Genomic DNA, 19,171 nt, shown 5'->3' on the forward strand with positions numbered 1-19,171 from the left:
AGGAATGGCAGCCCATTCTTCACGGAGAGCTGCACTGAGGAGAGGTATCAACGTCGGTCGGTGAGGCCTACCACGAAGTCGGCGAACCAAAACATCCGAAAGGTGTTTTATAGGATTCAGGTCAGGACTCTGTGCAGACCAGTCCATTACAGGGACGTTATTGTCGTGTAACCACTCCGCCACAGGCCGTGCATTATGAAAAAGTGCTCAATCGAAAGATGCAATCGCCACTCCCGAATTGCTCTTCAACAATGGGAAGCAAGAAGGTGCTTAAAACATCAATGTACGCCTGTGCTATGATAGTGTCACGCAAAACAACAAGGGGTGCAAGTCCCCTCCATGAAAAACGCGACCACACCATAACACCACCGCCTTCGAAATTTATTGTCGGCACTACACACGCTGGCAAATGATGTTCACCGTGCATTCGCCAGACCCACACCCTGCCATCGGATCGCCACATTGTGATTCGTTACTCCACACAACGTTTTTTCCATTGTTTAGTAGTCCGATGTTTACGCACCTTACACCAAGTGAGGCGTCGTTTAGCATTCACAGGCGTGATGTGTGCCTTATGAGCAGCTGCTCGATCATAAAATCGAAGTTTTCTCGCCTCCCGCCTAACTGTCATAGTACTTGCAGTGAATCATGATGCAGTTTGGAATTCCTGTGTGCTGGTCTGGATAGATGTCTGCTTATTACACATTACTACCCTCTTCAACTGTCGGCGGTCTCTGTCAGCCAACAGACGAGGAAGGCCTGCACGATTTTGTGCTATACGTGTCCCTTCACGTTTCCACTTCAATGTCACATCGGAAACAGTGGACCTGGGGATGTTTAGGAGTGTGGGAATCTCACGTACAGACATATGGCACAAGTGACACCAGTCATACGGCCACGTTTGAAGTCCGTGAGTTCCGCGGAGCGCCCCATTCTGCTCTCTCACGATGTCAAATGCCTGCTAAGGCGCTTATACAGAGTACCTCGCGGTGGGCGGCATCTCAATGAACCTAATATGAAAAACGTATGTTTCTGAGGGTGTCCGGATACTTTTGATCACATAGTGTATGTACCTGTAAAAATTTAACTATAGTGTCATATGTATGATGATGTTTGTTAACCAGGGAAGTGTGTAATGAAGTAAATAAAGTTTTGTGACTTAACGCAGATTTATATACTTTTCCATTTTCCTGTAGGTACAGCGGTAGAATGTGGTTTTGAGAAATTTACTGGTCATATGGTGGCCCTTCTGAATTATGTATTAGTTATTCTGCATTTCTGCCCACAATTATTTGTTGAAAACGTGTGCCAGTGGTTCAATCAGTTAGCTTTGAACAGGACTTCTTGCATCACTTCGAAAGGGAAGCGTCCACCAGTACTTGCCAAGTGGCAGAAGTGTAGAGGGCATATCCACCTAACATCAAGTGTGTTGTCTGTGTCTGTGGTTATGTCTGCATCTGTTATCTTACCATCTGCATAAAGCAGAGACAATATCAACGAATAACGAGCCTCATCGAGTACAGTTTATCCAATGATATCTACAGTGCTCCATTCTTCAATCACAATTCCAGACGTTGCCGCGATCTGTCAACCAAGCGCATATTTACTCGAGGTAGTATTACAGACTTGACTGACTTGGACGCTATTTTCCAACGAAAGTATATTCATTCAAGGTAGCATTGTGAACTTGTTTTAGACTCATCCTAGTAGGCAACTGAGTGGAAGTATCCAACACATGTTCAGTGTGAACATATGGGATGAGATGTGATCGGACCATAAACGTCACCCCCCCCTAACAGGAATGATCTACCTCATTATTCTCAAAGATGTTTAGCCTATCCTATTAGGTGTGCTGCTGTCAGGTAATGTTTCTGTAAAACGATGGAGCTGCAGTTCTCTTTAATAGAAATGAGCAACTCCATCTGTACGCCACAACTCAGTGGACTGGTAGAGTGGGACTGTTTAGTGGCCCCCCCGGCACCAAACCTTAAGGAGTGTAACCACCTGAAAACAGCGCAAGGTCCCTACCCACTGGACAAAAGCGCAGGTGACTCCTGCATAGCAGTCCGGAACCGCGGGACTGCCACTGTCGCGGGTTCGAATCCTGCCTCGGGCATGGATGTTTGTGATGTCCTTAGGTTAGTTAGGTTTAAGTAGTTCTAAGTTCTAGGGGACTGATGACCATAGAAGTTAAGTGCCATAGTTGGTTCAAATGGCTCTGAGCACTATGGGACTCAACATCTTAGGTCATAAGTCCCCTAGAACTTAGAACTACTTAAACCTAACTAACCTAAGGACATCACACACACCCATGCCCGAGGCAGGATTCGAACCTGCGACCGTAGCAGTCCCGCGGTTCCGGACTGCAGCGCCAGAACCGCTAGACCACCGCGGCCGAATAAGTGCCATAGTGCTCAGAGCCATTTGAACCATTTGAACTCCTGTATACAAAAACAGTAGAAGAATGGACCCTCAAAATTAAAGACCAAGTTTTTAACACTGGTTTGTTGCGGAATTCTTGAGCATGGTCTAACCCGAATATATTAAATTTCCTTGAGAGATAAGGCTTCGGTCGAGAATTCAGAACGAATATAGAAAGCATCTCTCATGCGACACTCAACTTGGCCTTTTCTCACGTGATATTTTGCGAACTGTGTGTAACCTCCCCCTCTCTTATCGACCTTAATGACAGTGAAAAATTAAACCGCGTGTACCTAATGGAAATTTGGAAAAAGCAATCGTCACCGAAGTTAATCTGTCGGTAAAGAGGGAGAAAAGGGTTACATCTAAATGAAAGGAAAAAGGCAAATGAAACTGGTGGAAATTAATTTTAAAAAGGGGTAAAGTTAATAAAGAAAGTAAATGTGCGGTCGTCACATTAACAATTAATTGGCGCTAATTAGATATTTGAGATTTGGGGGAAATTATGATCGCCAGTCCTAAGGACAATTACTATAGAAACTGGAAAAAGAAAGGTTATTACACATATAATTAGCACTAGAAGTGTGGCAACTGAAGGTTGACACGTGTAGTGTGAAAACTGAAAGTTTGTCAGAAGTAATAAATTTCGCTACACTCTGACTTAATTTAGCAAAAGAATTAATAAAACCGAAAAATCGAAAGTTAATTTAGTGACTGAAGTTAATAGTGAGCTTTCTTTCTGAAGCACATGGAAATTCAGTAAAATACGGTTAGTCTTGGACTACCTCAACAATCATTTCAAAAGTTACTTGAATCTACGCAATTTAGAAATAAGAGATTTAACTTTGAACTTGAATTAAATGATTCTGAACAATTAACAATAGTAAAATTTAGTATGTACCAAGCTGAGCTGCAGTCACAGGTAACTAAAATACGGTAACAAAACTCGCACTCTTAATTTGTGCTTGTGCAATCTAAATACTGTAGCCAGCTATGAATACCTTAACTGAACTTTGAAATTAAAGCAGTGAAATAAAATGATGCTGGCGTTTGAATTTCAACGACACTCGGGTTCATTCCGGAAAAGGAAGGGACCCTGCTTGGTAATGCAACTGGGACAATGAGCAACAAAGGTTCATGCTAAGTTGCTGTAATTTTGCGATTTGAACAGTTTTAAAAGCTGAGGTCTGCCATACAGTTCTAAAACTTTACGTGCTTCCAGTCTTCCTTGTTGGTTGATTGAAGGTTTGAAGCCGTCGATCGAGGAGGTGGCGACAGTCACTCATTGTCGGCCGTCGTTGTGGCAGAAGCTGGATGTTGGCGCGCCTTCTTCTCGACACGGTCACCAGACGAAACGGGCTCTTGATGTGCGCCAGCTAATGCTTCTGGTCCGCGACACCATGTCAGAAACTATCATCGCAAGTTGAGCGCAATTACATGTTGCCAAACCCCGAAAGCGTGGCAACTCGCGGGAGCTTCACACAACACACCTGCTCCACTCGCTACTCCAGCCAGACTCCCTCTGCTCCGCCCGCGCTCCACGCGACCGAGTTAACCCTACCAAAGATCCTAAACACTTTGGTTCTCCACACGACCTATCGATGTATTCATTCGATAGCATAGTTTTCCCTAGGCCAGACCCAGCGTATAAATACAAATAATATTCACAAAACAAACCAATTATAAATCGACATAAATGCATATATATATACAAACAGTAAAACAATTACAATATATAAAGAGAAAGAAATGTCAAATCTTGAGGTAACAAACCAAGGAAAAAAAATTATAGTACAATAGATGGAAATAGGAGGATATGCATTTCCAGCGTTACACGTGCCCCACATTGTCTGAGGATGTTCGTGTAACGTAAACAGACTCAGAAAATGTCCCAAAAAAGAAACAGCGGAAATGCATATGCTCAAAACATCAACAAAATTTAGCATTCGTCTAATTAACCATAAATCAATTTTTAGACCATAATAATTGAGTATAGAACTCCTAATCTTATACCACTCTGTCATCTTGCACAAAATAAAACAGGTTGACAATATATTATAATTCATAGAAAATATAGAAAATGGTTTAGCAATTCCAAAATCGTCGAAATTCGTAACACTATCAAGAAATGGAATACTATTTACAAAATTAATCAGAGTACATGGTCATAAAAACAGGTAGATCAAAATACGCAAATTAATTATTGATTACATATTATACACATTTTTATGTAACCTTTTCATAATTAATATTCTCGTCATGAGAGTCCAATTAACGCTAAACAAGAAAATAATGTTCAGCAGATCGAAAAACCATAAATATTGACAGCAGAATTCTTTCACATCAGCTGTCCGGGAAGAAAAACAACTCCGCCATCCGTACTCGTAAGTACAAAGAATGCCGATAGCGGCACAAGAGCCAACAGCGGCTCCGCCTGGCCAGTATTGTTGCGCCCGCCTGTGCAGCACGCTTGATCTCACACGCCTGTGTAACAGCGTTTCCAGAACGTCCATTTCACTGAATTCTTTAGGAAAAACTCACTCCCGAATAATCTCAAGGAGTCCCTTAATACCATCACAGTGGATAACTCAACACTGTCCATCATCACACGCATGTACTAGCCTGAAACTTAAAACAGCGTCTAAGTACATCGGCAATGACTAGTAAGACATACATTCATGAAATCTGACAGCTAGTTACAAAAGCATATTTACATTCCTTAATCTACTGTGACTCAGCTGAAAACTTAAACTACCAGCTTGGATTTTTCAGATGATTACTAATCAGTTACTCTTAAATCATTTAGTCAAAATTAATTTCTTATTAATTACAACTTCTTTAATGTCCTCTTGGTCAGGCAAAAGCATGGAAATCTAGCAAATCGTGAAATATTACCCTCTATATTTACATACTGTACAAATTACCCATTGTGTGGTATTAATCGATCCTAGGTTGGTACAATTTCAAGTCTACAATATTCCGTACACCTAATCGTTTTCCAGAGCTTGGATACTCTAAGCAATAAGCATTTGTGTGAGGTATACCAACGACTTTATATGGTCCATTATAAACGAACTTAAATTTAGAGATTTCATTGTCTATCTCGCTCGATTTCTTATGAGCTTTTACAAGTACTAAGTCTCCGATTGCAAACTTAGCAAAACGCGCTTTAGCGTCATGACGACGTATGCAAGCATCGGCTTTTAGCTTCATTACTTCTCGCAAACAATCTTTTTTCACACCAATACTAATGTCAATCCGTGGAGGGAATTTGATTATCTCTTCCAATTCACTTTCTACACTTTTGTCAATGCCGAAATTCCTCACGTTACGGCAGTTCAAATTCATTCCTATGTCAATGTCATCTGGCCAGTTAACAATGTGTATAGGCTGGTATTGCCTATGCACACCGTCTCCTGCCTCGTGAAAACCAACTACCATTGTTTTATCTAGTGACATACATGTCAAAGTTTTGCTTTCGCAGTTAATCACTGCACGGTACTTTACTAGCCAATCTAACCCGATAATTACTTCCGTAGTCAAGTCTGGCACGACGACAAACTCTTGTTCAAATCGTGCCCCACATATCTCGAAGTGGACAAAAATCTGTTTTGTGACCGGTTTACTGGCCTTCCCAGTAGCACCGATAATTTTCACTCCTGTTACTGGCATAACTACGATGCCAGGTCTGTCTTTCAGTAACTGAAATATTTTTCCAGATACAGCACTCAATTCTGCACCGGTGTCAATCAACACGTTTAGTTGTAGGTCGTGCATATTAATAGACACTACTATCTGTCTACACTTGTCCTCGACTGTTTCTCTATTTTCCCACAGTAAATCCTCGTCTATATCCAGGTCATTCCAGAAAAAACCATCCGGCTTTGATCCTAAATCCGGCTTATCTGGCGGCTTTTTCAGCCTCTGTTCACATACAGTTTTAATTTCAACACGTTTGTCCTGAGGCTTAGTCTGTAGCTTCGCCTCCAATACCGAAACCTTTTCCTGTAACTCGTCAACTAGTGAGTGTTGCTTTGCTATAAATTCACTAATTGTCACCTTCGTTGATTCCTCTTTGGTCAGATTGATCTCATCTGCCAATCTACCTAGAGAAATGTGCCCAGTAGTATCTGCAATTACTTCCTCTAGATCTGCGCTACCCACACTGCTATCGTCTGACCGTATAATGTCAGCTCTAACCTCATACACGCTGTAATCTATGTGCTTTTCTACCAATCGTGTCCGGCTATCACTAAAATTTTCGTAATCTTTCTCCTTAATACTCTCGCAATGTTTAAACTGGAGGTTTGCGTCGGATGGGTCGGCTACTTCTACCGCTACGACTTTCGGTAAGGTCTGCCGGTTAGGGCCAGAACTTTCCGTTACTACTTCAACATCTAACTCCTGTGGGACGAAACACGACGAATCTTGCTCGTGCTCCCCATTAACATCAACTGTTTCTGGTAAAGTCTGCCGGTTAGGGCCAGAACTTTCTATCATTTCACAAACACTATCTTCCTGCAGGACGAGACGCGGCAAATCCTGCCCGCGCTCCCCATAAACGCTTCTCCCATACAGACCCCTATTATCTCTTAGTTCGTCGTATAAGCGACCGAACTGCCTTAACCAGACCTCATCCCTCTCTGCATCCCCTAGCTCGATGACGGACGTTTTATCCGACATCTGATCTTCTCTCAACACTTGCGAATCATTCTTAAACTCAATCTCCAGTTCCGCTGTGGGTATTACAGCTGCCACTTTATAATCGATTTCCGGAACGCTACTTAAATTGTTCTCACTGACAGTGAATGTACTTCCTACTGCCGTGTATACAGCTGATCTACTACTTGTGTGCGCACTCCTTTCTCCTAACACTGGCACACTCTCGCGCCGTTGATTATTCCACACGGAATTTTCATAACGACGACACCTGGGTTTTCTCCTGTTATTGGGCCGCCAAAATTTCTCCACGCCCGGTCGGCCCCTCACCGGCGCGGCTAATGGTTTCCCTGTCTCGTCCCAGCAGATACGCTCCCCGGATGCTGCTGAGGCGGCTGATCACACCCTCTGGCGTTATTACTATTCTGTGAAGCCCGTATCACGTTAGTATGATACTGTTTTCCGTCATTCCTGTTATTATTTGCATTGTACCGATTGTTATTACGGTCCGAACCATTATTGTTATTGCTGCCATGGTTGCGGTATGCATTATTCCCATGGTTATCGTTGTTGTGGTTGCTGTGGTACCCGTCGTTGTTACCACGGCCTCTACCACTGTCGCGATTATTGCGCCAATTGTCCTCGTCCTCCACTCTTTCCAGGAAATCATGTATTGTCCTGTAATTGCTTCCTACGTAGCGTTTTGTGTCATCTGGAAGCTTTTTGTAGAGTTCCCAGACTATTTCGGATTCCGTGCGGCGATCACGCAAATATTCCAACTTGCGGATCCAGCCCTGACAAAACTCCTTCACCGAACCGCGCGAATTCGCATCGAAAGGCCTCGATACGACAAATTCGCGCCAGACACTTTGCTGTTTTTGCTCTGACCAGTATTCAGCCAGAAAGAAATTTTTAAATTCGTCAAAAGTCAGGTTCGTAATGTTGAGGTTTAAGCCCCAACGCTTGGCATCACCAGGCAACACATCAATAATCGCATTAATTTTTCTCTCATTAGTCCATGATCTGGGTAAAACTCTTTCACAATTCTTAATGAAATCCGTCGCGTGTATACCGCCTTTTTTCAAGGGGTCGAACCGCTCCTCTTTCGTCAACATTTCCCAACTATGTGCATAGATTGGCACATAGCTCTGTTTTTCGTCAAGTTTCTTTTCTAATTCCGACACTCTCGTAATTAGTTAGCAAGTGGTTGTCGCAAGCGTTTCTACTTCCCTTTTTTTCTCTTCGCAGGTATTAACCTGCTTCGTCACTTTGGTATCTACTTCGGATACTAAAGCCTTTAAAGTTTCCACCTTCTTTTGATCCTCTTTTTTCACTAATTGAATTTGTTCCGTCACCTTATTCTCGATGATCGGAGCAACTGATCCTCCTACACTTTTCTCGATTCTGCTAATTTCGGAATAAAACGAGTATTTATGCTCGCTATTTCCGCCTGAACGCCTATCATTTCCTGTTTAAGACTACCGATTTCGGTATTAATTACAACAATACCTTCTTTGATTTTATCAACTTTTGTGTTAACAACTCCAACATTGTTGTTAACAACGTTAATAGCTTTGTTCTGATTGTCTAGCATCCGTTCAATTTTTTCAGACTGAGCTTCTTGCTTGGCAGCCTGAGCTTCTTGCTTGGCAGCCTGAGCTTCTTGCTTGGCAGCCTGAGCTTCTTGCTTGGCCGATTGACTCTTGATTTCGTTAATCAAAACATTCAATAAATCAGTTAAATTCCCGGAAACTACCGGTTTTACTTCCGTAGCGGCTTCCTCTTTGATTGTCCCCCAGTATTCGTCATCAAGGGATTCAGATTTGATTTTCACTTCCGAGTCCGAAACATTTTCTAAAGTTTGGAATTCCATTTCTGCTCTTTGTTGCGTTTCGGCGGTCGCGTCTTTCATGCTAACCGCCTGCCCCTGAACAATGGGGAACGCGGTGCGCGTTTCCCACTGTTCGACCGATTGTTCCGTATCCAAGTCTACCAAATTTTGGCAATTGTTGCCTGCACTCATTTTAATAATTTTCAATATAAATGCCAAATCTCAAATCTAATTAGGATTCCTCACACTAATATTCTCGCTGACGTATCGACCATTTCATAACCAGTACTTTGTTACGAGATTTGCACAATGCAAAATTCGTGTCCAGAACAACCTCAAATCCGAAGATGGTCCTGTCACCAGGTCGCCACGTGTAACCTCCCCCTCTCTTATCGACCTTAATGACAGTGAAAAATTAAACCGCGTGTACCTAATGGAAATTTGGAAAAAGCAATCGTCACCGACGTTAATCTGTCGGTAAAGAGGGAGAAAAGGGTTACATCTAAATGAAAGGAAAAAGGCAAATGAAACTGGTGGAAATTAATTTTAAAAAGGGGTAAAGTTAATAAAGAAAGTAAATGTGCGGTAGTCACATTAACAATTAATTGGCGCTAATTAGATATTTGAGATTTGGGGGAAATTATGGTCGCCAGTCCTAAGGACAATTACTATAGAAACTGGAAAAAGAAAGGTTATTACACATATAATTAGCACTAGAAGTGTGGCAACTGAAGGTTGACACGTGTAGTGTGAAAACTGAAAGTTTGTCAGAAGTAATAAATTTCGCTACACTCTGACTTAATTTAGCAAAAGAATTAATAAAACCGAAAAATCGAAAGTTAATTTAGTGACTGAAGTTAATAGTGAGCTTTCTTTCTGAAGCACATGGAAATTCAGTAAAATATGGTTAGTCTTGGACTACCTCAACAATCATTTCAAAAGTTACTTGCATCTACGCAATTTAGAAATAAGAGATTTAACTTTGAACTTGAATTAAATGATTCTGAACAATTAACAATAGTAAAATTTAGTATGTACCAAGCTGAGCTGCAGTCACAGGTAACTAAAATACGGTAACAGAACTCGCACTCTTAATTTGTGCTTGTGCAATCTAAATACTGTAGCCAGCTATGAATACCTTAACTGAACTTTGAAATTAAAGCAGTGAAATAAAATGATGCTGGCGTTTGAATTTCAACGACACTCGGGTTCATTCCGGAAAAGGAAGGGACCCTGCTTGGTAATGCAACTGAGACAATGAGCAACAAAGGTTCATGCTAAGTTGCTGTAATTTTGCGATTTGAACAGTTTTAAAAGCTGAGGTCTGCCATACAGTTCTAAAACTTTACGTGCTTCCAGTCTTCCTTGTTGGTTGATTGAAGGCTTGAAGCCGTCGATCGAGGAGGTGGCGACAGTCACTCATTGTCGGCCGTCGCTGTGGCAGAAGCTGGATGTTGGCGCGCCTTCTTCTCGACACGGTCACCAGACGAAACGGGCTCTTGATGTGCGCCAGCTAATGCTTCTGGTCCGCGACACCATGTCAGAAACTATCATCGCAAGTTGAGCGCAATTACATGTTGCCAAACCCCGAAAGCGCGGCAACTCGCGGGAGCTTCACACAACACACCTGCTCCACTCGCTACTCCAGCCAGACTCCCTCTGCTCCGCCCGCGCTCCACGCGACCGAGTTAACCCTACCAAAGATCCTAAACACTTTGGTTCTCCACACGACCTATCGATGTATTCGTTCGATAGCATAGTTTTCCCTAGGCCAGACCCAGCGTATAAATACAAATAATATTCACAAAACAAACCAATTATAAATCGACATAAATGCATATATATATACAAACAGTAAAACAATTACAATATATAAAGAGAAAGAAATGTCAAATCTTGAGGTAACAAACCAAGGAAAAAAAATATAGTACAATAGATGGAAATAGGAGGATATGCATTTCCAGCGTTACACGGGGGGGAAAGGGAACATTCCACATATCGTCAGGAGTGCCCCAGGAATGTGTGACAGGACCGCTATTGTTTTCTGTGTACATAAATAATCTGAAAGATAGGGTGAGCAGCAGTCTGAAACCATTTGATGATGACATTGTAGTGTGAGGGTAAGTATTGTCATTGAGTGACTGTAGAAAGATATAGTATCACTTAAACGGGATTACTATTAGGTGTAATGAATGGCAGCTTGATCTGAATCTAGAGAAATCTATGTTAATGCAGATGAGAGTGAAAACCCATCCTGTAGTATTCTAATTCTTTTCCTGAATATTGTTGTGATCTGTGCAGTTTTCTAGTCTCTAGGTACGAAGCTTTCGTCTAGCAAGCACTTTTATACGATTGTTAAGCATGGAGCTATTACAAAAAGATACTCTGAAAGGAATCTAATTGGTATACAGTCTGGACGGGAAGACTTGCTTTTCTTGAGTGATTTAAGTTGCTTCACTACTTCGAGGATGGGCAGCTGTTCTTGATTCGAAATCTGGAACATTGTCTCCGACTTCCTTGCTGAAAGTATTTCTGAAAGCTGTATTTAGTAACTCTGCTTTAGCAGCCCTATCATCTATAGTATTTCCATTGCTATCGCGCAGAGAAGTCTGCAAAGACAAGTAAAGAGAAATTAGGACTCATACAGAGGCATATAGGTAGTCGTTTTTTCCTCCTCCAACTGCGAGTGGAATAGGAAAGGAAATTGCATCGGGGTGGGTTAGATAATGCGGCGTCTTTGTTTGTTCACTGTTTCTCGTCGTACTGTTTACTATAAAAGTTCCACCTATCTTAGTACGGCGTCAGATCACCAGCCCGTTTCTCTGCATACGTAGATACTGTTCAGACGATGTTAACAGCAGCATTGAAGAAAAACACTCTCATCACTTACGTTTGAAAAAGTCCGCGTAAACTCTAGCGGCAAGCTATCCTGTAATATTTTATAGCACAATTTTCGGGTGGAGGGCGATTGCTTCATCTCTTTAGAAAAATGACAAAATTCTGCAGCGAGTTCTTGTTCTTTTATTTCTTTAGGTTCAAAATGAAACACTTGCCATCAGCCCTAATTTAATTAACGAATAACATCACTCTCCTCAGCTCACAATTCATGCAACCCAGTACACACGCTAGGCAGCCAGAAATGTACTGAAATCCAACCCGAATTGTTATGCGATCTACATTCAATGGTCTGCTACAATACACGAGTTTCACTTTCGGTCCTTTTCTGTGGATTTCTATTAACAGAAATTGCTCACCAACTGTTCCATAAATGGGTGTGAAACATGCCACTCAGATTTCTACAATGGCCGAAAGTTCACACGCGTTTATTTTTCCAAAAGATCACTTCACAAACCTCACATTTTCACAATCTGTCCGTAAATGCAACTGCTATTACGGCCACACAATCTGGACGCGAAAAGCCAATTACTTCTTTATTTTACACACAATAAAGACTAAAACGTTCAAAATGACCTGCACGTCCGATAGCTGACTAGCGACTCCTCACTGTTGTTCCTTGCAGGGCCTATAACTACCTGCAATGCGCGCAAAATGCTTAACTCTGATTCGTTGTTCAAAATGACCAGCCAAACAAAACAATCCTTCGAGTTCTTTTTCGCGCTAAATCTGTCTTACGCCAATCAACATTCACAGATGCATTTACGTCACTTCATCATGCAAATGTTAATAAAATGTTTAACAAAACCAAACGAAAAGAAAACTAATCTTGAAATTACTTTTGAAAACTATTACTCTGCAAATGGCTATTCTGGGTGTCTTCTTACAAAAGCAAGTACCCTTAGACATACGTCATTAGCAAGGTGGGGAAACTACATTTTTCATTGCAAATTGCTTGCTTAACACTTTCCCATGACATAGTTACGTAATGTTTAACATGAGATAATAATGAATTTGTTTCGTATGTCCCACATATACACTCTCACTCATTCTCATCTACTCATACAACACCACATTAAATAAATACTGAGCTTTTCTGAATTTTATATTACGAAAATGAAAAATAGTTAATGTTTTTAATTATGAAAAATCAAAGAAATTGACCTAACATTTTGTGAACTTCAGTACTGATTCCAAATGATACTAAAAGACAAACTGTTATGAATCCTAAATGACTTTAATCTTACAAGTGTCGGTTTTGGGTGTCTCAGGTAATTTTCTCTAGCTCCGAAAGTATGCCAGCTAGAAAGCTGAGATTTTTACACAATCTACTTTCTAATAACAAAGGGCAATATATTGACTTTTAACTATTTAACTAAATTGAATAATATTTAATATAGCTTGTTTAGATTCTTAGGGGCTTGAATATACTGTCACTCTAATTGACACAGGTACTGCTTCCCACAGCTAGGCTAACACAGGTGCGAATTAGACTTGGCCACTGTTCCTATGTTTCGATACAGTGTATCGATACGTGGAACTGTTTCAGTGTTTCGGAACGGCTGTGGTTCACTGTTTCGAAACAGTGGTGTTTCATTCCGCCCCTGTCTCGGATAACCGCACCAGATTCGATCTCGAGCCAGATACAGAAACTGTATCGTTGTTTCAAAATAAGGCTGTTTCAGTCCACCTGCGCTTGGAACGGACTAATTGTATCGAAACAGTGATGTTTCATTCCGCTCTGTGTCATACGAGATTCGGGCTCGGCACAGATACTGAAACACAACATAACAATTCATGAAACACTTTCAAGAGTGTCGAAATCTTTTTGACAATCAATAGAATGAAGCTTAAGATATCCGAAAATAAAGCTTCGTTTCTATCTGACTGTCCTATTACGAAATGGCGTAACATCTGCTTTATAAACACTAACCAAACAATAAAACAACGCATACTACTCACATTCAAAATAATAAATATGTGCAAATCATTCGACTGAATTACACATTTTTTAATAACATACGCTTCTCTTTTCATGTACAGTAATCGTATTAAGAAACGCAAGTAAGCCAACAACATTTTGAATGAAAAAAAGGCGTAGAGTGACAGTTATTAGACATATACATAAATTTGATCTACGTATAATTGCAAGCAATCTGTTTGACATATCACTGATAGTGTAATGGTGAACGGGAAGGGCTGGGAAGGATGGTGACTTTATAGTAACGGTTCGAAACACCTTGAAAGACAAAAATTTTTTCTGTTATATTTTGTTATTTATTCGAATTATTTGGCGTTATTTGTGAGTCTATAGTCACTGTGCCTATTATCCACAATGATTCCCTTTGTGTGCATGGAAATTAACAGGATGGATATATTACCCATACTAACGGCATGTGGGAATCCCAGTAGCATATCCGTTGTTTCTGCAGTTTGCTCCTACCTCCAGTTCCGTTCGTGGTGGTTCTTCTGTCTTCAGTTATGGCTGTCCTCAGCCAATTGAAAAGTATGAAAGTCACACAACACGAAAGCAGCGCATTTGCTGCAGGAAATACGAAACTGAGAAATGATTAGAGCTCTCGCACCTCATTTGTGTTTATATGGACATACTTATACAGTAGACATTCAAGATGATAAAATGTGTAGGTTTATTAGATTACAAAACACAAACTGTTTCACTGTTTCGAAACAGCGTATCGAAACATAACATTGTACTGTTTCAATTTCTTCCGAAACAGTTAAGTGTTTCAGTTTGCCCATCTCTAGTGCGAATGAGTCACGCTAAGCTACAAGTGGCTGTTTCTACCACCGCCAACGGTTCCAAAGCTTTGAGCCGTACTGCAAAGCAGTGCAATAAATGCTATTGCGTATTGACTCGCGACGTTTCAAAATGACCAGTGTTGGTAAACGGTACCACACTCAAAATGGTGGCTATTGGAGTACGTAGATAGGCGTAGACAGCACTCGTCAACTGCTTAGCGCGAAAAAGAACTCGAAGGATTGTTTTGTTTGGCTGGTCATTTTGAACAACGAATCAGAGTTAAGCATTTTGCGCGCATTGCAGGTAGTTATAGGCCCTGCAAGGAACAACAGTGAGGAGTCGCTAGTCAGCTATCGGACGTGCAGGTCATTTTGAACGTTTTAGTCTTTATTGTGTGTAAAATAAAGAAGTAATTGGCTTTTCGCGTCCAGATTGTGTGGCCGTAATAGCAGTTGCATTTACGGACAGATTGTGAAAATGTGAGGTTTGTGAAGTGATCTTTTGGAAAAATAAACGCGTGTGAACTTTCGGCCATTGTAGAAATCTGAGTGGCATGTTTCACACCCATTTATGGAACAGTTGGTGAGCAATTTCTGTTAATAGAAATCCACAGAAAAGGACCGAAAGTGAAACTCGTGTATTGTAGCAGACCATTGAATGTAGATCGCATAACAATTCGGGTTGGATTTCAGTACATTTCTGGCTGCCTAGCGTGTGTACTGGGTTGCATGAATTGTGAGCTGAGGAGAGTGATGTTATTCGTTAATTAAATTAGGGCTGATGGCAAGTGTTTCATTTTGAACCTAAAGAAATAAAAGAACAAGAACTCGCTGCAGAATTTTGTCATTTTTCTAAAGAGATGAAGCAATCGCCTTCCATCCGAAAATTGTGCTATAAAATATTACAGGATAGCTTGCCGCTAGAGTTTACGCGGACTTTTTCAAACGTAAGTGATGAGGGTGTTTTTCTTCAATGCTGCTGTTAACATCGTCTGAACAGTATCTACGTATGCAGAGAAACGGGCTGGTGATCTGACGCCGTACTAAGATAGGTGGAACTTTTATAGTAAACAGTACGACGAGAAACAGTGAACAAACAAAGACGCCGCATTATCTAACCCACCCCGATGCAATTTCCTTTCCTATTCCACTCGCAGTTGGAGGAGGAAAAAACGACTACCTATATGCCTCTGTATGAGTCCTAATTTCTCTTTACTTGTCTTTGCAGACTTCTCTGCGCGATAGCAATGGAAATACTATAGATGATAGGGCTGCTAAAGCAGAGTTACTAAATACAGCTTTCAGAAATACTTTCAGCAAGGAAGTCGGAGACAATGTTCCAGATTTCGAATCAAGAACAGCTGCCCATCCTCGAAGTAGTGAAGCAACTTAAATCACTCAAGAAAAGCAAGTCTTCCCGTCCAGACTGTATACCAATTAGATTCCTTTCAGAGTATCTTTTTGTAATAGCTCCATGCTTAACAATCGTATACAAGTGCTTGCTAGACGAAAGCTCCGTATCTAGAGACTAGAAAACAGCACAGGTCACAACAATATTCAGGAAAAGCAGTAGGATTAATCCACTAAATTACAGGCCCGTATCATTAACGTCCATATGCAGTAGGATTTTGGAACACACATACTGTTCGAACATTATGAATTACCTCGAAGAGAACGGTCTATTGACGCGTAGACAAGATGGATTTAGAAATGATCGTTCTCGTGAAACACAACTAGCTCTTTATACACACGAAGTGTTAAGTGCTACCCACAAGGGATTTCAAATTGATTCAGTATTTCTGGATTTCCAGAAGGCTTTTGACACCGTACCTCACAAGTGGCTTGGAGTTAAACTGCATGCTTATGGAATATCGTCTCAGTTATGCGACTGGATTCGTGATTTCCCGTCAGAAAGGTCACAGTTCGTAGTAATTTACGGAAAGTCATCGAGTAAAACAGAAGTGATTTCTGGCGTTCCTCTAGGTAGTGTTGGAAGTCCTGTGTTGTTCCTTATCTGTATAAACGATGTTGTTCCTTATCTGTATAAACGATGTTGTTCCTTATCTGTATAAACGATTTAAGAGAAAATCTGAATACCCGTGCCGCGCGGGATTAGCCGAGCGGTCTGGGCGCTGCAGTCATGGGCTGTGCGAATGGTACCGGCGGAGGTTCGAGTCCTCCCTCGGGCATGGGTGTGTGTGTTTGTCCTTAGGATAATTTAGGTTAAGTAGTGTGTAAGCTTAGGGACTGATGACCTTAGCAGTTAAGTCCCATAAGATTTCACACACATTTGAACATTTTTTTTTTTTTTACACACCCGTCGTAGGTTGTTTGCAGATAACGCTGTCATTTATTGGATAGTAAAGTTACCAGAAGATCAAAACCAATCGAAAAATGGTTTAGATATTTGTATGGTGTGACAATTGAAACTGACCATAAATAATGAAATTAGTGCTAAAAGGAATCCGTTAAACGTCAGTTACACGATAAATCAGTAAAACCTTAAGGCCCTAAATTCAGCTAAATACTGAGGAATTAGGATTACGAATAGCTTAAACATAGAAAATGTTGTGGGGAAGGCAAACCAAAGACTGCGTTTTCTTGTCAGAACACTTAGGAGATGTAACGTATCAACTAACGAGACTGTCTACACTACGCTTGTGCGACCTCTTTTGGAGTATGCTGAGTGGTGTGGTCTCCTTACCAGATAGGATTAACGGAATACATCGAGAAAATTCAAAGAAGACCAGCACGTTTCGTATATGAAGAAACAGGGGAGAGAGTGTCACGATCATGACACAGGATTTGAAGTGGACATCATTGAAACAAAGGCGTTTCTCGTTGCAGCAGGATCTTCTCGCGAAATTCTCCTCCGAATGCGAAAATATTTTGTTGACACCGACAGAGTTCGTACGGAAAGATGTAGGTGTTCGTTCTTTCCATGCGCTGTTCAAGAGTGCAATAACAGAGAATTATTGTGAAGGTGGTTTGATGAACCCTCTACCAAGCACTTTGTGATTTGAAGAGTTGCCATGGGCATGTATAAGTACGTGAAAGGTGCATTGGTGGTAGCAGAAACTTTCTGCAGTCAACTTTAAAATGTCCGTTTTCTAAACTTTCTCAACAGTGTTTCGCCATTCCTCAAGGAATTCCCAATTGACTTCTCGAAGCATCACCGTATCACTCGCGTATTGATAGAACCTACCGGTAAGAAATCTAGTAGCACGTCTCTGAATTGCTTCGATGTCTTCCATTAATGATTTACGTTTAATCAAACCTGGCTGTGATCCCAGTCACTTGAACAGTGCTATCCGGAGTCTCCTTTCTTGATGAGCTATACTTTTCTAAAACTCTCCCAATAAACCGAAGTCTGTCAATCGCCTTCCACGCTACCGTCCTTATGTGCTTGTTCTATTTCCTATCGCTGTGGATCTTGATTCCTAGATACCTAACTGACTAGACTGTGTCAAGCGGCTCACCACTAATACTACACTCCTGGAAATTGAAATAAGAACACCGTGAATTCATTGTCCCAGGAAGGAGAAACTTTATTGACACATTCCTGGGGTCAGATACATCACATGATCACACTGACAGAACCACAGGCACATAGACACAGGCAACAGAGCATGCACAATGTCGGCACTAGTACAGTGTATATCCACCTTTCGCAGCAATGCAGGCTGCTATTCTCCCATGGAGACGATCGTAGAGATGCTGGATGTAGTCCTGTGGAACGGCTTGCCATGCCATTTCCACCTGGCGCCTCAGTTGGACCAGCGTTCGTGCTGGACGTGCAGACCGCGTGAGACGACGCTTCATCCAGTCCCAAACATGCTCAATGGGGGACAGATCCGGAGATCTTGCTGGCCAGGGTAGTTGACTTACACCTTCTAGAGCACGTTGGGTGGCACGGGATACATGCGGACGTGCATTGTCCTGTTGGAACAGCAAGTTCCCTTGCCGGTCTAGGAATGGTAGAACGATGGGTTCGATGACGGTTTGGATGTACCGTGCACTATTCAGTGTCCCCTCGACGATCACCAGTGGTGTACGGCCAGTGTAGGAGATCGCTCCCCACACCTTGATGCCGGGTGTTGGCCCTGTGTGCCTCGGTCGTATGCAGTCCTGATTGTGGCGCTCACCTGCACGGCGCCAAACACGCATACGACCATCATTGGCACCAAGGCAGAAGCGACTCTCATCGCTGAAGACGACACGTCTCCATTCGTCCCTCCATTCACGCCTGTCGCGACACCATTGGAGGCGGGCTGCACGATGTTGGGGCGTGAGCGGAAGACGGCCTAACGGTGTGCGGGACCGTAGCCCAGCTTCATGGAGACGGTTGCGAATGGTCCTCGCCGATACCCCAGGAGCAACAGTGTCCCTAATTTGCTGGGAAGTGGCGGTGCGGTCCCCTACGGCACTGCGTAGGATCCTACGGTCTTGGCGTGCATCCGTGCGTCGCTGCGGTCCGGTCCCAGGTCGACGGGCACGTGCACCTTCCGCCGACCACTGGCGACAACATCGATGTACTGTGGAGACCTCACGCCCCACGTGTTGAGCAATTCGGCGGTACGTCCACCCGGCCTCCCGCATGCCCAC

Source organism: Schistocerca cancellata, chromosome 5 (genome assembly GCF_023864275.1).
Source record: "Schistocerca cancellata isolate TAMUIC-IGC-003103 chromosome 5, iqSchCanc2.1, whole genome shotgun sequence".
Lineage (NCBI taxonomy): Eukaryota > Metazoa > Arthropoda > Insecta > Orthoptera > Acrididae > Schistocerca > Schistocerca cancellata.